General features: G+C 43.3%; 6 non-coding genes across 6 annotated transcripts; 3 read left to right on the top strand and 3 right to left on the bottom strand.

Moving 5' to 3' along the window:
* Nucleotides 1-4,999: 4,999 nt before the first annotated feature.
* Nucleotides 5,000-5,113, top strand: LOC140276422 (U5 spliceosomal RNA). Its single transcript, XR_011909017.1, has one exon. It is a non-coding gene; the product is annotated as a U5 spliceosomal RNA (small nuclear RNA).
* Nucleotides 5,114-5,425: 312 nt separating this feature from the next.
* On the top strand, nt 5,426-5,609 carry LOC140276092 (U2 spliceosomal RNA). Its single transcript, XR_011908778.1, has one exon. It is a non-coding gene; the product is annotated as a U2 spliceosomal RNA (small nuclear RNA).
* A 3,238-nt stretch (nt 5,610-8,847) lies between these two features.
* On the bottom strand, nt 8,848-8,961 carry LOC140276317 (U5 spliceosomal RNA). Its single transcript, XR_011908922.1, has one exon. It is a non-coding gene; the product is annotated as a U5 spliceosomal RNA (small nuclear RNA).
* A 7,045-nt stretch (nt 8,962-16,006) lies between these two features.
* LOC140276117 (U2 spliceosomal RNA) lies at nt 16,007-16,193 on the top strand. The gene has a single exon (XR_011908801.1). It is a non-coding gene; the product is annotated as a U2 spliceosomal RNA (small nuclear RNA).
* A 4,495-nt stretch (nt 16,194-20,688) lies between these two features.
* LOC140275913 (U2 spliceosomal RNA) lies at nt 20,689-20,879 on the bottom strand. The gene has a single exon (XR_011908615.1). It is a non-coding gene; the product is annotated as a U2 spliceosomal RNA (small nuclear RNA).
* Nucleotides 20,880-21,195: 316 nt separating this feature from the next.
* On the bottom strand, nt 21,196-21,309 carry LOC140276298 (U5 spliceosomal RNA). The gene has a single exon (XR_011908904.1). It is a non-coding gene; the product is annotated as a U5 spliceosomal RNA (small nuclear RNA).
* Between the last annotated feature and the right edge of the window lie 1,557 nt (nt 21,310-22,866).

Below are 22,866 nucleotides of genomic sequence, written 5' to 3'. Positions count from 1 at the left end.
CGCTTCCGGTTTTGATAGTGTATATTCGGGCATACGAACCTTTTCTTACCCGCTTTTTACAAACCATGGTCGGACTTTCACACCTTCTCTTAGCTGAACAACTCCGCTCCCTCTTTTGATTGTGTACAGTCGGGTATTTTAACCTTTTCTTACCCGCTTTTTACAGACTATGGTCGGACATTCACACCGTCTTACAGCGGAACACCTCTGCTCCCGCTTTTGATGGTGTATAGTCGGGCATTCGAACCTTTTCTTACCCGCTTTTTACAAACTATGGTGGGACATTCAAACCTTCTTGTATCCGAAAACCTCCACTCTCTCTTTTGATCATACATTGTCGGACATTCGCACCTTTTCTTACCCGCTTTTTACAAACCATGGTCGGACTTTCACACCTTTTAGTAGCGGAACAACTCTAATCCCGCTATTGATTGTGTACAATCGGGTATTTTAACCTTTTCTTACCTGCTTTTTGCCAACTATGGTCGGACATTCACACCTTCGTACAGCGGAACACCTCCGCTCCCTCTTTTGATGGTGTATGTTCGGGCATTCGAACCTTTTCTTACCCGCTTTTTAAAACCAGGGTCGGACTTTCACACCTTTTAGTAGCCGAACAACTCCGCTCCCGCTATTGATTGTGTACAGTCGGGTATTTTAACCTTTTCTTACCCGCTTTTTACCAACTATGGTCGGACATTCACACCTTCTTACAGCGGAACACCTCCGCTCCCTCTTTTGATGGTGTATGTTTGGGCATTCGAACCTTTTCTTACCCGCTTTTTACAAACTATGGTCGGACATTCAAACCTTCTTGTAGCCGAACACATCCACTCGTGCATTTGATTATGTATGGTTGGGAATTCGCACCTTTTCTTACCCATTTTTCAGTAATTATGGGTGGACATTCACACCTTCTTGCAGCTGAACACCTCCTCTCCCGCTTATTATCATGTGCGGTTTGATATTCGAAAATTCTCTTTCATATTTTCTAGCAATTATTGATGGACATTCATACCTTCTTGAAGCCGAACACATCCACTCCAGCTTTTGATGCTGTATAGTCGGGCTTTCGAGCCTTTTCTTCCCCGGTTTTTACAAATTATGGTTGGACATTCAGACCTTCTTTCAGCCGAAAACCTCCGCTCCCTCTTTTGATCATACATTGTCGGGCATTCGCACCTTTTCTTACCCGCTTTTTACTAACTTTAGTCGGACATTAACACCTTCTTGCAGCTTAACCACCTCCGCTCCCTGTTTTGATCATGTATGGTCTGGCAATACTACCTTTTCTTACCCATTTGTGAGTAATTATGGCTGGACATTCACACCTACTTGCAGCCGAACACCACCTCTCCCACTTTTGATGATGTATGGACCGGCATTCTTACCTTTTCTAACACATTATTCAGCAATTATGGTTGGAGATTCACACCTACTCACAGCCGAACACCTCCGCTCCCGCATTTGATGGTGTATATTCGGGCATATGAACCTGTTCTTACCCGCTTTTTACAAACCATGGTCGGACTTTCACACCTTCTTGTAGCTGAACACATCCACTCCTGCTTTTGATGATGTATGGTTGGGCATTCGCACCTTTTCTTACCCATTTTTCAGTAATTATGGGTGGATATTCACACCTTCTTGCAGCGGAACACCTCCTCTCCCGCTTATGATTATGTGCGGTTTGATATTCGAAAATTTTCTTTCATGTTTTATAGCAATTATTGATGGACATTCATACCTTCTTGAAGCCGAACACATCCACTCCTGCTTTTGATGATGTATGGTTGGGCATTCGAACCTACTTGTTGCCCGTTTTTCATTAATTATGGGTGGACATTCACACCTTGTCGCAGCCAAACACCTCCGCTCCCTGTTTTGATCATACATTGTCGGGCATTCGCACCTTTTCTTACCCGCTTTTTATTAACTTTAGCCGGACATTAACACCTTCTTGCAGCTTAACCACCTCCGCTCCCTGTTTTGATCATGTATGGTCTGGCAATACTACCTTTTCTTACCCATTTGTGAGTAATTATGGCTGGACATTCACACCTACTTGCAGCCGAACACCACCTCTCCCGTTTTTGATGATGTATGGACCGGCATTCTTACCTTTTCTAACACATTTTTCAGCAATTATGGTTGGAGATTCACACCTACTCACAGCCGAACACCTCCGCTCCCGCATTTGATGGTGTATATTCGGGCATACGAACCTGTTCTTACCCGCTTTTTACAAACCATGGTCGGACTTTCACACCTTCTTGTAGCTGAACAACTCCGCTCCCTCTTTTGATTGTGTACAGTCGGGCATACAAATCTGTTCTTACCCGCTTTTTACAAACTATGGTCGGACATTCAAACCTTCTTGTAGCCGAACACATCCACTCCTGCTTTTGATGATGTATGGTTGGGCATTCGCACCTTTTCTTACCCATTTTTCAGTAATTATGGGTGGATATTCACACCTTCTTGCAGCGGAACACCTCCTCTCCCGCTTATGATTATGTGCGGTTTGATATTCGAAAATTTTCTTTCATGTTTTATAGCAATTATTGATGGACATTCATACCTTCTTGAAGCCGAACACATCCACTCCTGCTTTTGATGATGTATGGTTGGGCATTCGAACCTACTTGTTGCCCGTTTTTCATTAATTATGGGTGGACATTCACACCTTGTCGCAGCCAAACACCTCCGCTCCCTGTTTTGATCATGTATGTTTTGACATTCGCACCTTTTCTCACCTGCTTTTTACTATTGTCGGCCAATCACAGCTTCCTCTCCACCATACTTGTATGGTAGGAAATTCTCACCCACTCTCATCCGAAGACCTCTCCTCCCGCTTTTGTTAATATTTAGTCGGGCATTCGAACCTTTTCTTACCCACTTTTTACAAATTATGGTCGAACATTCCCACCTACTTGCAGCTGAATACTTCCGCTCCACCTTTTAGTGATGTATGGTTGGCATTTGCACCTTTTGTTACCCTCTTTTTATACTGATTGCTGAAGATTAAGTTGTTCTTTCTCAAACTACAATTTTTTTTTAATTGTTGAAACTTGATTTGAAGTGGATAAATAAGGAGGACAAACAGTTTTAAGTCACGCTGATAGAAGAAATTAATTTTATAGCAAAATCTGTATTTCGTCATATGTCGAGAGATGCTTATTGCTGAAGAAGTTCTTTCTCATTCTACAAAGTACAACGTTGTTTATCGTTGAAACTTGATTAGACATGAATAAATATGAAGGACAAAGCAGTCTTAACTTGGTTTGAGTTAATTAATTCGTTTTATAGGAGAATCCGAATTCGTGCTTATTTTCGGATTCCTGAAGAATGAGTCTGGTTCTTTCTCATAATACAAAGTTTGTTGTTTATTGTTGAAACTTCATCAGAAGTGAAGAAATAAATGAATGCCTATCAACAAATGTGGGATCTAAACTCTACTGCTTCCTCTAAAATAATTTATTTTCTCAATTCAGAAATGTGTGTGTGTAAGTCACAACACCCGTGACACCAAAACGGCTTTCTTTTTTCTCTTTTCTCTACACTCTGCACTATGAGCACACACACCAAATCAGAAAGGCTTTTTTCTCTCTTTTCTACATTATGGACTGTGGGGACACAAAACCGCTCTCTCTTTTTTTTTTGATTGTATGCCAGGGCGTTGTCTCACGTATTAGATTATGCTTAAGATACGAATGGGTTTATCAATCACATCAGAATCCATACATACTGGTCCTCCCGTAATAAAATGGTCGGATCTTATCAAACACACTTTGTTTCTTGTGACAATCAAGTCAGCGAAACAGCGTATACACGTCAAGACACTGAATCAAGTTTGCCACAAGAACTCATAAGTTTGGCAGTATTGCTCTGCCGTCAGCAATCATACACCCATTTTATTTTCGTGAGACATGTGCAAGCACCTGTTCATCTACTGTTCTATCACTATGAATTAGTGATCTATTATCAATAAGGATACTTCTACAACTACTATCAAAGTATGTCCGGACTTCTTATGTTGTCAGTTGCTATATATGAATAAGTGGGTAGCTACTGACAAGCATTAAGCATGTCACACAGCCCAAACATATAACATTTCAGGACACACCACACAGTTAACAACCACAGTGAAGTGTCAAAGCCCAAACATTCAACAGGACACTTACACAACACATTCAAATCAAACAGTCAGACAACATACAAGAACATATACCCCAGCCGGCATTGCTCCCTGCCTATTTTCCTACAGCTCACTATGTGTGCGCACACCTTTATTCACAAACTCTTCAACTTATACTCTTTTACCGAAGCTGCTACAGCTCGATTGGCCGAATACCCTTAGATCCTATTTCGGTGAATTTGACATCTGCCTTACATGTAACAGATTAGCGGTTTAGCAGTTTTAATTTAGTTTGAGTGAAGGAATTCATTTTATAGCAAAATCCGAAATCGTGAAGCACTCATGAAAGTAAGCTTATTCTCGGATTCCTGAAACTTTAGATTTGCTCTTTCTTTTACTGCAAAGTACAACGTTGTTTTTTTTGTTTAAATCTTTCTAGACATGGTAAATATGAACGACAAAGCAGTTTTAACATAGTTTGAGTGAAGGAATTCATTTTATAGATAAAATCCCAAGAGTCTGCAGAGAAAAGAGAGTGAATGCGAAGTAGACTTTAACACGGCTATGGGAGCGAGCCGAGTGTCGGCTAACCGGGAGAATTGCTTGAAAGAAACGCGACACAGAATGAGCGGTCAGAACAAAGCCTCAATACGGGATTCTCGTGGTGTTTTTGTTGCTGCCTTGTCTTTTGCATAGAGTAAAAGACAAGGCAGCCATCGAATAGGGCCCGATTGTTCCTACTTGGTCAGCCGAGGAGCAAGGGGGGGGGGGGGGCAAGCGTCTCAACCAAGCAAAGCTCACCATGGGGAAGGTGGCTATACCAACTAGCCTGATGCCCTGCTCCCGCAGTGACGGATAATCGTACTCTGGTTTCTCTTCATAACATACAAGTCTTTCGCCTTTTACTAAAGACTTCCGTGGAGAGCAGCACTAATGAGTTGTTTCTATTATTGTCAGGCTTTACCTTTGCGGGTGAAGCCCTTTCTGTCTGTGCAAAAGAAATCTTGCTACTTTGCAGAGTGACTTCTCTGAGTAGAGTCGCCTTACTTGTTGCGACTGTGCCGATGTTCGAAGCTGGAGTGCAAAGTTGTTGCTTGAATGGTGCTTGCTGGAGCATGCGGGAGTGCAAAGTTATACCATTTAAAAGGGCTGAAGAGTGAGTGCTCAGTGCAGCGGGTGGGCGGAGGTGCAACGTGACACTCTGGCCACCTATGGCCATAAAAAGAACACTGCTACAAGTGCGCATTGTGCCAGCAAGGGCCCTCGGACCTGAAACAGTGGACAGTTATCGCTTCTCGGCCTTTTGGCTAAGATCAAGTGTAGTATCTGTTCTTATCAGTTTAATATGTCCTCTATACGAGGACAACATATAAAATGGATTTTTAAGAATAGGAGTTGAAAAAGAAGCTTGCTCCGTTCACTCCAAGCCTCGACCCGGTACTGCAGTGCCGCTGGGAACGGTGCGCTCTCCTCTGCTCTTGTGAAAAAGCAAACAGCGGTGCAGGATGGAAGTTTCAGGGAGCCCAAGATGAAACTTTCTTTTAATCTGCTGAGAAAAGAGAGTGAATGCGAAGTGGACTTTAACACGGCTCTGGGAGCGAGCCGAGTGCGGGCTAACCGGGAGAATTGCTTGAAAGAAACGCGACACCGAATGAGTGGTCAGAACAAAGCCTCAAGACGGTGTTCCCGTGGTGTTTGTGGCTGCCTTGTCTTTTGCACAGAGTAAAAGACAAGGCAGCCATCGAATAGATTGTTTCTACTTGGTCAGCCGAGGAGCAGGGGGGGGGGGGCAAGCGTCTCAACCAAGCAAAGCTCACCAAGTAGGAACAATCGGGCCCTTTTCGATGGCTGCAACACCTGAAAGAGATATTGATGCGAGACCCGATCAAATGCTTTTTCAAAGTCTAAATTTAAGATGACAAGCCGGGTGTTTCTGTCTCTAGCGTAATCAATGATGTCTCGAATCAGTACGAGGCTGTCGGTGAGTTGTCTCCCTGAGATGGCACAAGCTTGGTCTGGGTGAATTACCTCCTCTAAAACAGAGGACATCCGTGTCGCTAAAACCTTGCTAAAAAGTTTACAGTCAAAGTTTAAAAGTGTGATGGGCCTCCAATTCTTTAGGTCAGTCTTATCATTTTTTTTATAAAGTAGAGTCACTATTCCCACTCTAAAACTGTCAGGCAGTCGGTCGAGTTTTTCAAAATCTTTAAAAACATCTAAAATGTCTGATGATAAAAGGTCCCAATAGGTCAGATAGAATTCTGCAGGAAGCCCGTCTAAACCCGGAGCTCGACTTCTCTTAAAACCTGTTAGGCATTTTTTTAACTCTAAAGCAGTAAAATTCTGTGTCAAGTGTGCATTCTCTTTTACGGTTTTGTCAACGAATTTTAAGATTTCTGCCGATGTTTCCAAGTGCACTGGTTTCTCTTTGTACATGTTACTATAAAAGGTATGTACAGTTTCAATCATCTCTTGTGTGGATTTTGTTAAAAACCCATCTTCTCTTTTTAGATTTTGAATACACTCCTTTTTATTTATAACTTTCTTTCTTTTTCCTGCTCCCTGCTTCTTACAAAAATTCCTTTACTCTTTATTTCTGCTAAAACTGACATTTCCTTTTTGACATCTTTGATTTCTTCTTTAAAGTCTATGCCACACTGATTTAGTTTAAAGTAGCTCTGTAAGCGTTTATGTAGTCCCATCATACATCTATTCTCTTTCCTTTTTTTACGTTTACCTTGCTGTTTAAAAAAAGTCTGGGTCGTTTCCTTCACCATTTCCCACCATTGTGCATGTGTTTCGTAGAGGTCTTGAAGGGTCTGCCACTCTTTATAACATTCCCTGTACTGACTGACTATGATTTCATCCTCCAACAGGGAACAGTTGAGTTTCCACAGACCACTTCCTACCGTCACACCAGAAGGGGGTGAAAGGGTGCAGGAGAGCATAAGGTGGTCTGAAATGAAAACAGGGGTTATTCTAACATCAGTGGGTGGGCAATCTCTAGTAAAGAAATAATCAATGCGAGAGGCTCTGGTGCCATCATGACTAAACTAGGTGAAGCCCTCCTCTCTGGGATGCATGGTTTTAAAACAGTCAGTAAGCTTAAAATCCCTGCATATGCCCTGAAGTAAAATCGAAGTCTTATCCACTTTAAAATCTACCCCTGCTCTTTTTCTATCTTTCCTGCTCAAGATACAGTTAAAATCCCCTCCTACAACTAAAGGTACTTGCCCTAGCATGTAAAGCTGTATATCTTCTAAAAGGTCATACCTTTCATTTTTTCCATTGAAACCATAAATATTTAAGAGGTCTTGCCCCAGAGGTCTTGCCCCATAAAATTCAAGTGTGCTAAAAGTGCCCGTCCGTCTCTCACCACTGTGCTACCTTTCACCAGAACATGCAGATTTTTAATTAGAATGACCACACCATCATTTTTATTTTGATTTGAGCCACTCCATATCGATAAATGGGGCTACGTTTCCTCCCATTGTCTATGGTTTTTTAAAAAAGGTAGTCCACATTCTTGTATTAAAAACACATCTGATTTTATGGAGTCTAAGAAGGATAAAATACTCTGGGCTCTTGTCTTTGATTTCACACTTCTCACATTTAGTGTTGAGAAGGTGAGAACCATTAAAAGCATAAAGGAAAGTAGGTATGTCATTTTCGTTTTTCTAAGTTATCAAAACAAATTACACACAGGTTATTTCTTGGGAAACTAGCTCTTCCTTCATTTCTTTAGGTGAAAAGTGAGTAGGGTGATCTATATTTCCTTTTCGGACTCTCGGTGTTGGCCTCTGACGCAATGTTGCATTTAACTTTGAGTCCCTGGGGGTTGATTGCAGAGCTGAAGTTAAAAAGGAGACCTCATTTCGTGAGTCGGAGGGGAAGACTCTAGGTTCTTCCACTGAAGAACTGTCTGAAAGGGACCTAACCCTTCCCCTCTTCTCTGATACCACTGGGGAATCAGAGGCTCAGATGCCGTCCTCTTCGGCTGTTGACCTTCGGGGAGGTGAGTATCTTTACTAGACTCACCTGTCTGCTCTTCCTCCTCATTTAGCGTAGCTCCACCCTCTGCCTGTGAATTCTCACAGACTTCAACACTGAGTGGTGAGGCCTCTACAGGCCCCTCCCCTTTTTGCTCCTCACTTCCAATCCAAGCTTTTGGCGGGAAGTTTGAATTTATTGGGTCAACCTCTTCACTTTGTTCACCAACTGCCACCTTTGGTCCTTCTCTTTGTTGGCTTGACTGTGGCTTTACCGTCTTTAATTTGTTGGCAAAAGATTTAGGGCAATCTCTGAAGAGGTGATTTAATTCTCCACAGAGATTACATTTCTTGCCATTTGGACACTCTCCAAAAGTTTGCCCAATTTCTCTGCTCTTCCCACATAACACCTTGGTACAAGCCTCAACCAGGTGCCCATGCTCACCACACTTGCGGCAGAACTTGGGCTGCCCCTGGTAGTGGATGTAACCTCGGTTTTCAAGGTGGCCAGAGTGTCGCCCACCCGCTGCACTGAGCACTCTTCAGCCCTTTTAAATGGTATAACTTTGCACTCCCGCACGCTCCAGCAAGCACCATTCAAGCAACAACTTTGCACTCCAGCTTCGAACATCGGCACAGTCGCAACAAGTAAGGCGACTCTACTCAGAGAAGTCACTCTGCACAGTAAGAAGATTTCTTTTGCACAGACAGAAAGGGCTTCACCTGCAAAGGTAAAGCCTGCCAAAAATAGAAACAACTCATTAGTGCTGCTCTCCACAGAAATCTTTAGTAAAAGGCGAAAGACTTGTACGTTATGAAGAGAAACCAGAGTACGATTATCCGTCACTGCGGGAGCAGGGCATCAGGCTAGTTGGCATAGCCACCTTCCCCATGGGGAGCTTTGCTTGGTTGAGACGCTTGCCCCCCCCCCCCTGCTCCTCGGCTGACCAACTAGGAACAATCGGGCCCTATTCGATGGCTGCCTTGTCTTTTACTCTGTGCAAAAGACAAGGCAGCAACAAAAACACCACGAGAATCCCGTATTGAGGCTTTGTTCTGATCGCTCATTCGGTGTCGCGTTTCTTTCAAGCAATTCTCCCGGTTAGCCCACACTCGGCTCGCTCCCATAGCCGTGTTAAAGTCTACTTCGCATTCACTCTCTTTTCTCAGCAGACTCTTGGGATTTTATCTATAAAATGAATTCCTTCACTCAAACTATGTGAAAACTGCTTTGTCCTTAATATTTACCATGTCTAGAAAGATTTAAACAAAAAAAACAACGTTGTACTTTGCAGTAAAAGAAAGAGCAAATCTAAAGTTTCAGGAATCCGAGAATAAGCTTACTTTCATGAGTGCTTCACGATTTCGGATTTTGCTATAAAATGAATTCCTTCACTCAAACTAAATTAAAACTGCTAAACCGCTAATCTGTTATATGTAAGGCAGATGTCAAATTCACCGAAATAGGATCAAAGGGTATTCGGCCAATCGAGCTGTAGCAGCTTCGGTAAAAGAGTATAAGTTGAAGAGTTTGTGAATAAAGGTGTGCGCACACATAGTGTGCTGTACGAAAATAGGCAGGGAGCAATGCCGGCTGGGGTATATGTTCTTGTATGTTGTCTGACTGTTTGATTTGAATGTGTTGTGTAAGTGTCCTGTTGAATGTTACATGTTTGGGCTTTGACACGCTTCACTGTGGTTGTTAACTGTGTGGTGTGTCCTGAAATGTTATATGTTTGGGCTGTGTGACATGCTTAATGCTTGTCAGTAGCTACCCACTTATTCATATATAGCAACTGACAACATAAGAAGTCCGGACATACTTTGATAGTAGTTGTAGAAGTATCCTTATTGATAATAGATCACTAATTCATAGTGATAGAACAGTAGATGAACAGGTGCTTGCACATGTCTCACGAAAATAAAATGGGTGTATGATTGCTGACGGCAGAGCAATACTGCCAAACTTATGAGTTCTTGTGGCAAACTTGATTCAGTGTCTTGACGTGTATACGCTGTTTCGCTGACTTGATTGTCACAAGAAACAAAGTGTGTTTGATAAGATCCGACCATTTTATTACGGGAGGATCAGTATGTATGGATTCTGATGTGACTGATAAACCCATTCGTATCTTAAGCATAATCTAATACGTGAGACAACGCCCTGGCACACGATAAAAAAAAAAAAAGAGAGAGAGCGGTTTTGTGTCCCCACAGTCCATAATGTAGAAAAGAGAGAAAAAAGCCTTTCTGATTTGGTGTGTGTGCTCATAGTGCAGAGTGTAGAGAAAAGAAAGCCGTTTTGGTGTCACGGGTGTTGTGACTTACACACACACATTTCTAAATTGAGAAAGGAAATTATTTTAGAGGAAGCACTAGAGTTTAGATCCCACATTTGTTGATAGGCATTCATTTATTTCTTCACTTCTGATGAAGTTTCAACAATAAACAACAAACTTTGTATTATGAGAAAGAACCAGACTCATTCTTCAGGGATCCGAAAATAAGGTCTATTTTATGAGTTATGCACGAATTCGGATTCTCCTATAAAACGAATTCATTAACTCAAACCAAGTTAAGACTGCTTTGTCCTTCATATTTATTCATGTCTAATCAAGTTTCAACGATAAACAACGTTGTACTTTGTAGAATGAGAAAGAACTTCTTCAGCAATAAGCATCTCTCGACATATGACGAAATACAGATTTTGCTATAAAATGAATTCCTTCTATCAGCCTGACTTAAAACTGTTTGTCCTCCTTATTTATCCACTTCAATTAACAACAATTAAAAAAAATTTGTAGTTTGAGAAAGAACAACTTAATCTTCAGCAATCAGTATAAAAAGAGGTGCAAATGCCAACCATACATACCTAAAAGGTGGAGCGGAAGTATTCAGCTGCAAGTAGGTGTGAATGTTCGACCATAATTTGTAAAAAGCGGGTAAGAAAAGGTTCGAATGCCCGACTATATATTAACAAAAGCGGGAGGAGAGGTCTTCGGATGAGAGTGGGTGAGAATTTCCAACCATAATCTATAAAATACGGTGAAAAAAAATATGTGAATGCCTCATAGAACACTAAAAGCGGAAGTGTTCGGCTGCAAGAAGGTGTGAATGTCCGACTATATTTGGTGAAAAGCAGGTGAAGCAAGGTCTGAATGCCCAACCTTACATCATCAAAAGCGAGATCAGAGGTGTTTGGCTGCAAGAAGGCCATAGTTTGCCAAAAGCGGGTAAGGTGCGAATGACCGACTAAATATCAACAAAAGTGGGGGCGGAGGTCTTCGGATGCAAGTGGGTGTGAATATCCAACCATACAAGTATGGTGGAGAGGAAGCTGTGAATGGCCGACCATAGTAAAAGGCGGGTGAGAGAAGGTGCAAATGTCAAACCATACATAATCAAAACAGGGAGCGGAGGTGTTCTGCTGTAAGAAGGTGTGAATGTCCAACCATAGTTGGTAAAAAGCGGGTAAGAAAAGGTTAAAATACCCGACTGTACACAATCAATAGCGGGAGCGGAGTTGTTCGGCTACTAAAAGGTGTGAAAGTCCGACCATGGTTTGTAAAAAGCGGGTAAGAAAAGTTGCGAATGCCCGACAATGTATGATCAAAAGAGGGAGTGGAGGTTTTCGGCTGCAAGAAGGTCTGAATGTCCAACCATAATTGGTAAAAACCGGGGAAGAAAAGGCTCGAATGCCCGACTATACACCATCAAAAGTGGGAGCGGAGGTGTTCAGCTGCAAGACGGTCTGAATGTCCATCAAAAATTGCTAGAAAACATGAAAGAAAATTTTCGAATATCAAACTGCACATGATCATAAGCGGGAGAGGAGGTGTTCAGCTGCAAGAAGGTGTGAATGTCTACCCATAATTACTGAAAAATGGGTAAGAAAAGGTGCGAATGCCTAACCATACATCATCAAAAGAGGGAGCGGAGGTGTTCCGCTGTAAGACGGTGTGAATGTCCGACCATAGATGGTAAAAAGCGGGTAAGAAAAGGTTAAATTACCCGACTGTACACAATCAAAAGAGGGAGCGGAGTTGTTCAGCTAAGAGAAGGTGTGAAAGTCCGACCTTGGTTTGTAAAAAGCGGGTAAGAAAAGGTTCGTATGCCCGAATATACACCATCAAAAGCGGAAGCGGAGGTGTTCGGCTGCAAGATATTGTGAACGTCCGACCAAAGTTTGTAAAAAGCAGTTAAGAAAAGGTTCGAATATCTAACCAAACATAATCAAAAGCGGGAGCAGAGCTGTTCGACTGGAAGTAGGTGTGAATGTCAGATCATAATTTGCAAAAAGCTGATGAGAAAGGGTGAGAATGCCCGACTATACACCATCAGATGCGGTAGCGGAGTTGTTCGGCTGTGAGTAGGTGTGAATCTCCAACCATACTTGCTGAAAAATGTGTTAGAAAAGGTAAAAATGCCGGTCCATACATCATCAAAATCGGGAGAGGTGGTGTTCAGCTGCAAGAAGGTCTAAATGTCCATCAATAATTGCTAGAAAACATGAAAGAAAATTTTCGAAAATCAAACCACACATGATCATAAGTGGGAGAGGAGGTGTTCAGCTGCAAGAAGGTGTGAATGTCCACCCATAATACCTGAAAAATGGGTAAAAAAAAGGTGCGAATGCCCAACCATACATCATCAAAAGCAGGAGTGCATGTGTTCGGCTACAAGAAGGTGTGAACGTCCAACCAAAGTTTGTAAAAAGCAGTTAAGAAAAGGTTCGAATATCCAACCATACATAATCAAAAGCGGGAGCAGAGCTGTTCGACTGCAAGTAGGTGTGAATGTCAGATCATAATTTGCAAAAAGCTGATGAGAAAGGGTGAGAATGCCCGACTATACACCATCAAATGCGGTAGCGGAGTTGTTCGGCTGTGAGTAGGTGTGAATCTCCAACCATAATTGCTGAAAAATGTGTTAGAAAAGGTAAAAATGCCGGTCCATACATAATCAAAATCGGGAGAGGTGGTGTTCAACTGCAAGAAGGTCTAAATGTCCATCAATAATTGCTAGAAAACATGAAAGAAAATTTCTGAAAATCAAACCACACATGATCATAAGTGGGAGAGGAGGTGTTCAGCTGCAAGAAGGTGTGAATGTCCACCCATAATACCAGAAAAATGGGTAAAAAAAAGGTGCGAATGCCCAACCATACATCATCAAAAGCAGGAGTGCATGTGTTCGGCTACAAGAAGGTGTGAACGTCCAACCAAAGTTTGTAAAAAGCAGTTAAGAAAAGGTTCGAATATCCAACCATACATAATCAAAAGCGGGAGCAGAGCTGTTCGACTGCAAGTAGGTGTGAATGTCAGATCATAATTTGCAAAAAGCTGATGAGAAAGGGTGAGAATGCCCGACAATACACCATCAAATGCGGGAGCGGAGTTGTTCGGCTGTGACTAGGTGTGAATCTCCGACCATAATTGCTGAAAAATGTGTTAGAAAAGGTAAGAATGCCGGTCCATACATCATCAAAAGCGAGAGAGGTTGTGTTTGGCTGCAAGTAGGTGTGAATGTCCAGCCATAATTACTCACAAACGGGTAAGAAAAGGTAGTATTGCCAGACCATATATGATCAAAACAGAGAGCGGAGGTGTTCAGCTGCAAGAAGGTTTGAATGTCCGACTAAAGTTCAAATATATTAACAAAAGCGGGAGGAGAGGTCTTCGGATGAGAGTGGTTGAAAATTTCCAACCATAATGTATATGTATATTGTACATACATATGGCCTTCTTGCAGCCAAACACCTCTGATCTCGCTTTTGATGATGTAAGGTTGGGCATTCAGACCTTGCTTCACCTGCTTTTCACCAAATATAGTCGGACATTCACACCTTCTTGCAGCCGAACACTTCCGCTTTTAGTGTTCTATGAGGCATTCACATATTTTTTTTCACCGTATTTTATAGATTATGGTTGGAAATTCTCACCCACTCTCATCCGAAGACCTCTCCTCCCGCTTTTGTTAATATATAGTCGGGCATTCGAACCTTTTCTTACCCGCTTTTTACAAATTATAGTCGAACATTCACACCTACTTGCAGCTGAATACTTCCGCTCCACCTTTTAGGTATGTATGGTTGGCATTTGCACCTCTTTTTATACTGATTGCTGAAGATTAAGTTGTACTTTCTCAAACTACAACATTTTTTTATTTGTTGAAACTTGATTTGAAGTGGATAAATAAGGAGGACAAACAGTTTTAAGTTAGGCTGATAGAAGGAATTAATTTTATAGCAAAATCTGTACTTCGTCATATGTCGAGAGATGCTTATTGCTGAAGAAGTTCTTTCTCATTCTACAAAGTACAACGTTGTTTATCGTTGAAACTTGATTAGACATGAATAAATATGAAGGACAAAGCAGTCTTAACTTGGTTTGAGTTAAGGAATTCGTTTTATAGGAGAATCCGAATTCGTGCATAACTCATAAAATAGAGCTTATTTTCGGATTCCTGAAGAATGATTCTGGTTCTATCTCATAATACAAAGTTTGTTGTTTATTGTTGAAACTTCATCAGAAGTGAAGAAATAAATGAATGCCTATCAACAAATGTGGGATCTAAACTCTAGTGCTTCCTCTAAAATAATTTCCTTTCTCAATTTAGAAATGTGTGTGTGTAAGTCACAACACCCGTGACACCAAAACGGCTTTCTTTTCTCTACACTCTGCACTATGAGCACACACACCAAATCAGAAAGGCTTTTTTCTCTCTTTTCTACATTATGGACTGTGGGGACACAAAACCGCTCTCTCTCTTTTTTTTTTTTATCGTGTGCCAGGGCGTTGTCTCATGTATTAGATTATGCTTAAGATACGAATGGGTTTATCAGTCACATCAGAATCCATACATACTGATCCTCCCGTAATAAAATGGTCGGATCTTATCAAACACACTTTGTTTCTTGTGACAATCAAGTCAGCGAAACAGCGTATACACGTCAAGACACTGAATCAAGTTTGCCACAAGAACTCATAAGTTTGGCAGTATTGCTCTGCCATCAGCAATGATACACCCATTTTATTTTCGTGAGACATGTGCAAGCACCTGTTCATCTACTGTTCTATCACTATGAATTAGTGATCTATTATCAATAAGGATACTTCTACAACTACTATCAAAGTATGTCCGGACTTCTTATGTTGTCAGTTGCTATATATGAATAAGTGGGTAGCTACTGACAAGCATTAAGCATGTCACACAGCCCAAACATATAACATTTCAGGACACACCACACAGTTAACAACCACAGTGAAGCGTGTCAAAGCCCAAACATGTAACATTCAACAGGACACTTACACAACACATTCAAATCAAACAGTCAGACAACATACAAGAACATATACCCCAGCCGGCATTGCTCCCTGCCTATTTTCGTACAGCACACTATGTGTGCGCACACCTTTATTCACAAACTCTTCAACTTATACTCTTTTACCGAAGCTGCTACAGCTCGATTACCACCTTTTAGGTATGTATGGTTGGCATTTGCACCTCTTTTTATACTGATTGCTGAAGATTAAGTTGTACTTTCTCAAACTACAACATTTTTTTATTTGTTGAAACTTGATTTGAAGTGGATAAATAAGGAGGACAAACAGTTTTAAGTCAGGCTGATAGAAGGAATTCATTTTATAGCAAAATCTGTACTTCGTCATATGTCGAGAGATGCTTATTGCTGAAGAAGTTCTTTCTCATTCTACAAAGTACAACGTTGTTTATCGTTGAAACTTGATTAGACATGAATAAATATGAAGGACAAAGCAGTCTTAACTTGGTTTGAGTTAAGGAATTCGTTTTATAGGAGAATCCGAATTCGTGCATAACTCATAAAATAGAGCTTATTTTCGGATTCCTGAAGAATGATTCTGGTTCTAGCCTTTTGGCTAAGATCAAGTGTAGTATCTGTACTTATCAGTTTAATATGTGATATGTCTATGCAAGGACTACATATTAAATGGATTTTTATCAATAGGAGTTGAAAAAGGAGCTTGCTCCGTTCACTCCAAGCATCGACCCAGTACTGCAGTGCCGCTGGGAACGGTGCGCTCTTCTCTGCTCTTGTGAAAAAGCAAACAGCGGTGCAGGATGGAAGTTTCAGGGAGCCCAAGATGAAACTTTCTTTTAATCTGCTGAGAAAAGAGAGTGAATGCGAAGTAGACTTTAACACAGCTCTGGGAGCGAGCCGAGTGTGGGCTAACCGGAAGAATTGCTTGAAAGAAACGCGACACCGAATGAGTGGTCAGATCAAAGCCTCAATACGGTGTTCCCGTGGTGTTTGTGGCTGCCTTGTCTTTTGCACAGAGTAAAAGACAAGGCAGCCATCGAATAGGGCCCGATTGTTCCTACTTGGTCAGCCGAGGAGCAAGGGGGGGGAGCAAGCGTCTCAACCAAGCAAATCTCACCAAGTAGGAACAATCGGGCCCTATTCGATGGCTGCAACACCTGAAAGAGATATTGATGCGAGACCCGATCAAAAGCTTTTTCAAAGTCTAAATTTAAGATGACAAGCCGGGTGTTTCTGTCTCTAGCGTAATCAATGATGTCTCGAATCAGTACGAGGCTGTCGGTGAGTTGTCTCTCTGAGATGGCACAAGCCTGGTCTGGGTGAATTACCTCCTCTAAAACAGAGGACATCCGTGTCTTAAAAACCTTGCTAAAAAGTTTACAGTCAAAGTTTAAAAGTGTGATGGGCCTCCAATTCTTTAGGTCAGTCTTATCATTTTTATCAGAAGTGAAGAAATAAATGAATGCCTATCAACAAATGTGGGATCTAAACTCTAGTGCTTCCTCTAAAATAATTTCCTTTCACAATTTAGAAATGTGTGTGTGTAAGTCACAACACCCGTGACACCAAAACGGCTTTCTTTTCTCTACACTCTGCACTATGAGCACACATACCAAATCAGAAAGGCTTTTTTCTCTCTTTTCTACATTATGGACTGTGGGGACACAAAACCGCTCTCTCTTTTTTTTTTATCGTGTGTCAGGGCGTTGTCTCACGTATTAGATTGTGCTTAAGATACGAATGGGTTTATCAGTCACATCAGAATTCATACATACTGATCCTCCCGTAATAAAATGGTCGGATCTTATCAAACACACTTTGTTTCTTGTGACAATCAAGTCAGCGAAACAGCGTATACACGTCAAGACACTGAATCAAGTTTGCCACAAGAACTCATAAGTTTGGCAGTATTGCTCTGCCATCAGCAATGATACACCCATTTTATTTTCGTGAGACATGTGCAGGCACCTGTTCATCTACTGTTCTATCACTATGAATTAGTTTATCTATTATCAATAAGGATACTTCTACAACTACTCTATCAAAGTATGTCCGGACTTCTTACGTTGTCAGTTGCTATATATGAATAAGTGGGTAGCTACTGACAAGCATTAAGCATGTCACACAGCCCAAACATATAACATTTCAGGACACACCACACAGTTAACAACCACAATGAAGCGTGTCAAAGCCCAAACATGTAACATTCAACAGGACACTTACACAACACATTCAAATCAAACAGTCAGACAACATACAAGAACATATACCCCAGCCGGCATTGCTCCCTGCCTATTTTCCTACAGCTCACTATGTGTGCGCACACCTTTATTCACAAACTCTTCAACTTATACTCTTTTACCGAAGCTGCTACAGCTCGATTGGCCGAATACCGAATAATCCTAATTCGGTGAATTTGACATCTGCCTTACATGTAACAGATTAGCGGTTTAGCAGTTTTAATTTAGTTGAGTGAAGGAATTCATTTTATAGCAAAATCCGAAATCGTGAAGAACTCATGAAAGTAAGCTTATTCTCGGATTCCTGAAACTTTAGATTTGCTATTTCTTTTACTGCAAAGTACAACGTTGGTTTTTTTGTTTAAATCTTTCAAGACATGGTAAATATGAAGGACAAAGCAGTTTTAACATAGTTTGAGTGAAGGAATTCATTTTATTGATAAAATCCCAAGAGTCTGCTGAGAAAAGAGAGTGAATGCGAAGTAGACTTTAACACGGCTCTGGGAGCGAGCCGAGTGCGGGCTAACCGGGAGAATTGCTTGAAAGAAACGCGACACCCGAATGAGCGGTCAGAACAAAGCCTCAATACGTTTTCCCGTGGTGTTTTTGTTGCTGCCGCTGTTTGCTTTTTAACAAGAGCGCACCTGTTGAGGGGGGGCCTGGGGGGGCCTGGGTGATGTGGGTCTCAGGCCCGGGCTGCTGCGACTGGTGTGACCGGGTGGTTTGTTTGTTTGTTTTTTGTTGTTGTTTGTTTGTTTTTTGTAGAGGTCCTCCGGAGTGGGTTGGGTTGAGTGGGGTGGGGCGGGATGGGTACCTTCTGGGGGTACAGTAGCTCCCAGAATATGGTCGCTGCAGGCCCCGAGCCTGGTGGACATCAGGCCCTCCTGTCCTGTGTTGGCTCCCTTTTAAAAAGTACAGAACTTAGAACAGGTCTAGTCCCTGGCTTTCGGCAGAACTGTCTTCTTTACTTTTTTTTTTTTTCCCCTTATCGTGTTCAGTCATTATGGCAGCAGAATTGTAGTCTGAATACCTTTGATGCCAAACAGATTTGCTTTGCCAAGGGAAGTTTTATAAATGTAAAGCTCCCCTTGATGCCCATTTATTTATTTCTGTTTACAATATATGACATGTAATAGAACTGAACCGGACCGGGGGACAAGGAAAGAAGAAGAGGAAAGAAGAGAAAAAACAGAACATACATCGCATACAACACAGCTGGGGATATAGATGACCTGAGACGACATGATAATACATCAACTGCTTAGCGACCATGCTACTGGACTAATGAATGTGGTTGTGTGTGTGTGAGAACATGCAACACCCATGGCACAGGACCTACATGATAACCGTGCTTAGTTATGAGTGTATAAGCGTACAGGGCCACAATCCACAGCCCCCCCAAGCAATCAGAAGCAGGCAGAGAGGGCCACAATACCCAGGCCACCAGCAGCCCCCACAGAGCACAGAACCCAGGAAGCCCACCGCAGGGGGCAACCACGCATCCACCCAGAAGACTGCAGAGGAAGCCCCCGGAAAGAGCCCCCATAAGCATAGGGCAGAGGCCCTCCGGGAGCCAGGGGCAACAGCCCACCGACGTCGCCAGGCCCCAGCCGCCCAGACATGGGCCGTGCACTGGATCCGGGCCCCAGGAGCCCGAGCGCCCCCAAACCCCCCGGCAGAGGCCCCACCCAATACCCAGGAGGGCCAAGCGCCCCAGACAGCCACACAGTGGGTCAGCGCCTGCCCCAGCACCCCTGGCCAAGTGCCCTGGGAGTCAAGACGTGCCCACAGGTGGGTGAAGTCGCGAGCAGCGGAGAGAGGCCACGCCGCCCCCCCCCATCAGGAGAAGCACAGGCAGGCCAGGCGACAGCAAGTCCAAGATCCAGGCCCAATCATTACCACACACACTTTCATGTCCCATACATCCACACGTCCTCCCTCCCTCGACTCCGCTGGGGTGTAGTGCAGCGGGCACACCAGGGGTCCAGCAGCCCCCCAGCCACCACAGACCCCAAACCAGCAGAACAATTAATTAATCCTCCTGGCCCCTCCCGCCCCGAGCAGCAACCAGGAAGCAGGGGTGTGCGAAGAAGACCCCTCCCCTCACCCTTCTGGCTCTTCAATATTTTCTAATAGTGAGCAATTAAAATTGAGGGGCAGCCAAACTTGTAGAACTGGGAGCGTGGCCCTCTGGGCAGCCTACATACCCAAAGAGCCCCGCCCACCAGATGCCACTCAGTGTAACCACCCCCCAAGACCTAATGTGTGTGTGTGAGTGTGTTTGATAAGTAGTAATGTCTAAGGTGTAATTAAAACAGGGGTGGAACTGCAGAGTGCAACTACTGCAGAGTCCACTACACCCCACCGAACACACACGCCCCCAAAAACCTTCATGTGTGAGTGTGTGCTGTGTACAGGAGCCAGAAGGGAGAGGGGTATGGGGATATACACTGGGGGCAGCCAGGGACTGGCTGCAATAGGCATCCCCGCTACCAGGGAGCCAACACAGGACAGGAGGGCCTGATGTCCACCAGGCTCGGGGCCTGCAGCGACCATATTCTGGGAGCTACTGTACCCCCAGAAGGTACCCATCCCGCCCCACCCCACTCAACCCAACCCCACTCCGGAGGACCTCTACAAAAAACAAACAAACAACAACAAAAAACAAGCAAACAAACCACCCCGGTCACACCAGTCGCAGCAGCCCGGGCCTGAGACCCACCATCACCCAGGCCCCCCCAGGCCCCCCCTCAACAGGTGCGCTCTTGTGAAAAAGCAAACAGTGGCAGCAACAAAAACACAACGGGAACACCGTATTGAGGCTTTGTTCTGACCGCTCATTTGGTATGCCGTTTCTTTCAAGCAATTCTCCCGGTTAGCCCGCACTCGGCTCGCTCCCAGAGCCGTGTTAAAGTCTACTTCGCATTCACTCTCTTTTCTCAGCAGACTAAAAGAAAGTTTCATCTTGGGCTCCCTGAAACTTGCATCCTGCACCGCTGTTTGCTTTTTCACAAGAGTAGAGAAGAGCGCACCGTTCCCAGCGGCACTGCAGTACGGGGTCAATGCTTGGAGTGAACGGAGCAAGCTACTTTTTCAACTCCTATTGCTAAAAATCCATTTAATATGTAGTCCTCGTATAGAGGACATATCAGATATTAAACTGATAAGAACAGATACTACACTTGATCTTAGCCAAAAGGCCGAGAAGCGACAACTGTCCACTGGTTCACGTCCGAGGGCCCTTCCTGGCACAATGCGCACTTGTCCGCTAACACCCCTGTTCTTTTTATGGCCATAGGTGGCCAGAGTGTCACTTTGCACCTCCGCCCACCTGCTGCACTGAGCACTCTTCAGCCCTTTTAAATGGTATAACTTTGCACTCCCGCACGCTCCAGCAAGCACCATTCAAGCAACAACTTTGCACTCCAGCTTCGAACATCGGCACAGTCGCAACAAGTAAGGCGACTCTACTCAGAGAAGTCACTCTGCACAGTAACAAGATTTCTTTTGCACAGACAGAAAGGGCTTCACCCGCAAAGGTAAAGCCTGCCAAAAATAGAAACAACTCATTAGTGCTGCTCTCCACAGAAGTCTTTAGTAAAAGGCGAAAGACTTGTACGTTATGAAGAGAAACCAGAGTACGAGTATCCGTCACTGCGGGAGCAGGGCATCAGGCTAGTTGGCATAGCCACCTTCCCCATGGTGAGCTTTGCTTGGTTGAGACGCTTGCTCCCCCCCCCCCCCCCCCCCCCCCTTGCTCCTCGGCTGACCAAGTAGGAACAATCGGGCCCTATTCGATGGCTGCCTTGTCTTTTACTCTGTGCAAAAGACAAGGCAGCAACAAAAACACCACGGGAAAACCGTATTGAGGCTTTGTTCTGACCGCTCATTCGGTGTTAAGTTTCTTTCAAGCAATTCTCCCGGTTAGCCCGCACTCGGCTCGCTCCCAGAGCCGTGTTTGATAAGATCCGACCATTTTATTACGGGAGGATCAGTATGTATGGATTCTGATGTGACTGATAAACCCATTCGTATCTTAAGCATAATCTAATACATGAGACAACGCCCTGGCACACGATAAATAAAAAAAAGAGAGAGAGCGGTTTTGTGTCCCCACAGTCCATAATGTAGAAAAGAGAGAAAAAAGCCTTTCTGATTTGGTGTGTGTGCTCATAGTGCAGAGTGTAGAGAAAAGAAAGCCGTTTTGGTGTCACGGGTGTTGTGACTTACACACAAACATTTCTAAATTGAGAAAGGAAATTATTTTAGAGGAAGCACTAGAGTTTAGATCCCACATTTGTTGATAGGCATTCATTTATTTCTTCACTTCTGATAAAAATGATAAGACTGACCTAAAGAATTGGAGGCCCATCACACTTTTAAACTTTGACTGTAAACTTTTTAGCAAGGTTTTAACGACACGGATGTCCTCTGTTTTAGAGGAGGCAATTCACCCAGACCAGGCTTGTGCCATCTCAGAGAGACAACTCACCGACAGCCTCGTACTGATTCGAGACATCATTGATTACGCTAGAGACAGAAACACCCGGCTTGTCATCTTAAATTTAGACTTTGAAAAAGCTTTTGATCGGGTCTCGCATCAATATCTCTTTCAGGTGTTGCAGCCATCGAATAGGGCCCGATTGTTCCTACTTGGTGAGATTTGCTTGGTTGAGACGCTTGCTCCCCCCCCTTGCTCCTCGGCTGACCAAGTAGGAACAATCGGGCCCTATTCGATGGCTGCCTTGTCTTTTACTCTGTGCAAAAGACAAGGCAGCCACAAACACCACGGGAACACCGTATTGAGGCTTTGTTCTGACCACTCATTCGGTGTCGCGTTTCTTTCAAGCAATTCTTCCGGTTAGCCCACACTCGGCTCGCTCCCAGAGCAGAGTGTAGAGAAAAGAGAGAAAAGAAAGCCGTTTTGGTGTCACGGGTGTTGTGACTTACACACACACATTTCTGAATTGAGAAAGGAAATTATTTTAGAGGAAGCACTAGAGTTTAGATCCCACATTTGTTGATAGGCATTCATTTATTTCTTCACTTCTGATGAAGTTTCAACAATAAACAACAAACTTTGTATTATGAGAAAGAACCAGACTCATTCTTCAGGAATCCGAAAATAAGCTCTATTTTACGAGTTATGCACGAATTCGGATTCTCCTATAAAACGAATTCCTTAACTCTAACCAAGTT

Source organism: Leuresthes tenuis, unplaced genomic scaffold, assembly GCF_036924035.1.
Source record: "Leuresthes tenuis unplaced genomic scaffold, fLeuTen1.0.hap1 SCAF_18, whole genome shotgun sequence".
In the NCBI taxonomy this organism is placed as follows: Eukaryota; Metazoa; Chordata; class Actinopteri; order Atheriniformes; family Atherinopsidae; genus Leuresthes; species Leuresthes tenuis.
Note: the sequence above shows the minus strand (reverse complement) of the source record. Positions and strands in the feature narration are given on the sequence as shown.